This window comes from Chrysochloris asiatica, unplaced genomic scaffold, assembly GCF_000296735.1.
Source record: "Chrysochloris asiatica unplaced genomic scaffold, ChrAsi1.0 scaffold00079, whole genome shotgun sequence".
Taxonomy (NCBI): domain Eukaryota; kingdom Metazoa; phylum Chordata; class Mammalia; order Afrosoricida; family Chrysochloridae; genus Chrysochloris; species Chrysochloris asiatica.
The window spans coordinates 4,325,908-4,330,771 of NW_006408597.1; the positions used below are offsets into that span (position 1 = coordinate 4,325,908).

Genomic DNA, 4,864 nt, shown 5'->3' on the forward strand with positions numbered 1-4,864 from the left:
TACTCCCGTAAAGATTTACACCCTCGGAAACCCTGTACAGGGTCGCTATGGGTCGGACCCGACTCGATGGCACTTAACAACAACAACAACAAATCTGTTTTTGTGGGGGTTTTCTGTTTTGTTTTTTTTTCAAACACTAAGATGACAATTATATAATCATCTTCACAGAAAGGCCCGAAAGTTACTGTGTCAGTTTGTAATGGGGCTGGGGTGGGGTTCGTTTTGGCCATTACATGTTGTCTCCCCTAGTCTTGTGGAGATGGGCATTCTGGTTTTACTAGCATTCTGTGTGTTTTCCCCCCATTTTGGTTAGCAAACAATCCCATTGCCAGTTGCAGCCTCTTGACCTCTGATAACATGAGATCCCATCTCATTTTTACTTTTAAACGTTGGCCTTACAATCAAATGTAAGTTATATATATTTGTACTGATGAGAATTTATAATCTGCTTTAACAAAAATAAATGTTCGTGGTAGAAGCTTTTGGCCCCTGAAGGGCTGTTCTTTTCCCTTTATTAGCAAATGTGTTCTTTTTGGTCTTGTCTCAGTCCATTCTGCTGATCTACAGTGACTGGAAGATCCCTCACTGGGACTAGTATACCCTCAAAATCCACATACTCACATACACAGGATCACCTGTGTATGTCCGATTCCCTTGAGCTTGCTAGAAAGGCAGACTCAGACCTCGCCCAGACCTCCTGAATCAGAATCTGCATGTTCAGCAAGATCCCCAGGTGGGTGGCATGCACATTAGTCTGAGAGCCCAGGCCTGGAGCAGTGGTTCTCAACGCTGGCTACACATTGGAATTACCTGGAGACCTTCCACGGCAGTAATGCCCTGACCAGCTCAATCCAAATCTGTGGTCAGAATGGAGGCCACTAGGCCAGGAAGGTGGGAATCACTGGTCTAGAGCAAGTTTTACTCCCACCTCTCCCCTTAGCTCAGTACTCCGTGACTAACTAAAATAAGCTAGCTGCAAGGAGCAGGCTAGCATCAGTCTTACCTTCTCAATGAAGCATGTTTGCCAATAGGCTAAATTCTGGTTCGGTTAAACTGGGGAGTTCAAGAAAGTAACCATCATTTTCCAGTTTCTGTAGCAGAAGCAGCCATGGAAAAGGAAAGGGCGTGAGCTTCAGTGTTTTTGACATTGACAAGAAAAGCCCCTCCATCCCAAAGTTCTGTTATTTAAAGGAAGTAATCAGTTACACATGGTGCAGTTTGTCTCTCTTTCAGCCAGCGTGTGGGCAGTAAAGTCACCTTTCTAAGCTTTCATGCCTGTAATACCTGCTTTTCCTTGATATAAGAAGAGCCTTCACTATTAGGTCCCACACATTCTCTGGAGGACTTGCAAGACGGTTAAAGTGGACAGGAGCTCGGAAGCTTATGACGCCACACCTCTCATTTAAGCAGTGAGCAATTGAAAGAATGGTCCCAACTCACACCATTCTGAAACAACTTCCCTGTCTGTTATCACACTTCCCACTCAATAACAGTTTGACTTTTAAATGGCCGACAGCTAGTTGTGTTGTTCCATAGAGCAGCTTCAGAGGCTAGTTTCCCAATGACTGTAAGCAGCCTTTCCACTTTCATGCTCAGATAATTGTAACTGGTCCACTTTCATCACAAATCCCCATACTAAGACCTTCCACTGCATTCCACTTTGCTGAAAGCTTTCACTACTACGCTAGTACGTAGAGGATTTGAACACCATCTGAAAGGGTGAGAGAGACAGGCAGTGCCCACTGTTTACAAGAACTCAGTCTTCTCATCTATGTCAAAGAATACCGGCCCTGGCACCACACGAGTTGGTATCCCCTTGTGGCCAATGATTCAACATTGGAAATACTTTTTGAACAACATAATCAATGACTCTGCATTTCCAGACCAAACCGGAAACATACCCACACCTGTGGAAAGGTGACGGCGCAGCTCAGTGTCATCAGTAAAGATAAAACCAGGGGCCAACTGTGAAACAGACCATCAATTGTTCGTGTGCAAGTTCAAAGTGAAACTAAAGACAATGAGAAAAAAGTATGATCTTGAATACATCCCACCTGCATTTAAAAGAACAGCTCAAGAATAGATTAGAACAAAATTCTAATTCATTAAAAAGTTCAGACCCAGAGCCGAGGCAGCAGAGGGAGATGGCAGCGAGCACTCCACAGCAGGAGTGGCTTGTGGGACAGCTGTGCCGTGAGCAGCTGCCCAAGAAGAACATTCCCATGTTTCTGCAGGAACACGGTTCAGACTTACTTCTTGAAGAACGTAAGGTACTAGGAAACATGAAAAATGTGGCCAAGACCACTAACAAGAACCATTTGGTTACAGCTTATAAACCATGTTTTTTAAAACCAAACCTTTCAAAGGTACTAAAAGTATAAATAAGGTGTCACAGCAGGTAGAAAATGTGATGATTAATGACAAACCAAAAGAAAACACATCTGAAGAGGCTCTTGAAGAGGGTCCACCAAAATACATAAAATCTGTTCTTAAAAAGGGAGACAAAACCAACTTTCCCAAAAAGGGAGACATTAATTGTTGGTACACAGGAACACAACAGGGCAGAACTGTTTTTGATACTAATATTCAAACAAGTGCCAAGAAGAAGAAAAATGTCAAATGTTGAAAGTTTTAGGTTGGAGCTGGCAGAGTCATCACAGTTAAGGACTCTTAACTATGGGTAAGGGAGAAAAGTCTCAACTAGAGATTGAATGAGAATGGGCTTAGGCAAAGGATATTCTGCTGCCGAAATTCCACCACACACAAAACTCATTTTTGAAGTAGAATTAGTGGATATTGATTGAAATGGCAACAACTCAAGACTAAAGACAATGATAATCCTTGGCCTTGAAGAAATTCAAGTAACTAACTAGAACTGATGTGTTTGAAGGAGCTCTGGCAGTGGTTACCAGTTGTGCTGCTAACATCAAGGTCAGCAGTTTGAAACTACCCATCATTCTGCGGGAGAACAATGAGGTTTTCTGCTCCTATAAAGACTTACAGCCTCAGGAAACCAAATATAGAGTCACTAGGAGACAAACCAATGCCCTGGTACATAAACAACAACAACCACTTTCATGTTTGAAGGAGGAGTCAACTGGGTAAATTCAAGGAGTTAAATTCTGTTGACTTGATGCTCAGCTTTTAAGAAATATCTCATTATAAAGCTTTGAAGTCTAAAGCATTTTACTACAGCTATAAAATTGGTTAAACAATTGATTTAATTTGATTTATAACTTATTTTATTTTGGATTGAGGATTTGCCATGGATGCTTACCTTAGAATTTTTTAATGTGTATTTCTATATAGTTGGAAAACAAAAGCATAGAGTTTAAGAGAAAACAATGTAAAAATAAAATTCGGGCATTATAGCCTGAATTTAGAAAACATGCACTTCTAACTCAATGAACCCTAATGACGGTAAATAGAAAGTTACTATTAGGTGATTTACCCCAAAAAATAAATTCATAAAGCAGCACACACAGAGAAAAAGGCCCTGATTCACTGGCTTGATCAGAGACTAATGGAAGCTCCGAGACAATGGCCATTAGACCCCTTCCAACAGAACTGAACCATTCATGGAGACCACTCTACAGCCAAACAATAGGTAGACATATAAAGTGATCAATAACACCCATGAGGACCATGCTCCCTCAAACTATAGGGGGCCACAAAGGCATTTGCCCAGAAGTAAAACTCAGAGGGCATAAAGCTGGGTAGATGGAAACAGGGAACCCGTGGTGGAAGTGAGCAGAGCACTGACACATTGAGGAGATTGCCCTCAATGTCACAAAATGATCTGTGTATGTATAAATGGCTGAGTGAGAAACTAGTTTGCTTTGTAAACTTTCACCTAACCCACAATAAAATATATTAAAAAAGGATTTGCTCAATAGCCTAACCCTAAAACTCAAACAAGAAAGTAGCAGCAAAAGAAAATTTCCATCACCAGAAGAAAGATAAGGACAGAGATACATGAAGTAAACAAAAATGGAATCCAGACTACAAATTGGTTCTTTGAGAGGACCAATAAAATTGACATTCCAGTGGCCAATTTGACACACACACACAAATATGCAAATAACCAAAATAAATTAGATGGATGACATTACAACAGAACCAATTGAGAGAGAAAGGATCATAGCATGATCAACTACAGACTAACAAATGTCTTCACACTGCTTATCTATACCAACAGTGAAAACTTGAACAGACCCATAACAAAAGAAGAACTTTAAAGGCCCAGCCAGATGGCTTCATTGGAGCATTTACTAAGCATTCGGAGAAAAGCTTACACTAATTCTACTCAAACTATTCCAGTACACAGAAAAGGAAGATATACATCCTAATTCATTCTATGAAGCCAGCATAACCCCGACGCCAAAGCCAAGCAAAGATACTACAAAGAAAATTACAGACCAATATCCCTCATGAGTATACGTTAACAAAAATTCACAAATTTCTAGCCAACAATCGAACAGCATATAAAAATACTACATCATGATCCTGTGGAATTTATACCAGGGATGTAAGGGCATTTCTACACTAAACTGATGTAATTCACAAAAACAGGAAATGAGTCACGTAATCATCTCAATTGGTGCAGAGAAGGCATTTGATACAACACAACACCCTTTTCTGATTTCAAAACAACAAAAAACCTCTCAGCAAAACAGGAATAGAAGGGAAATTCCTTAGCGTAATTAAGGGCATGTAGCATAGTGGTTACAAATCAGGTTGCTAACCTGAAGGTTGGCAATTCAAAACTACAAGCTATTCTGCAGGAGAAAGATGAGGCATGGTGTTCTGCTCCCGTAAAGATTTACAGCCTCAGAAACCCTGTGCAGGGTCACTATGAGTCGGA

The 4,864-nt window shown here is 40.7% G+C and overlaps 1 pseudogene; it reads left to right on the forward strand.

The window, feature by feature from the left end:
• The first annotated feature begins 2,144 nt into the window (after nt 1–2,144).
• Nucleotides 2,145–2,804, forward strand: LOC102840224 (annotated as a pseudogene).
• Nucleotides 2,805–4,864: the final 2,060 nt, after the last annotated feature.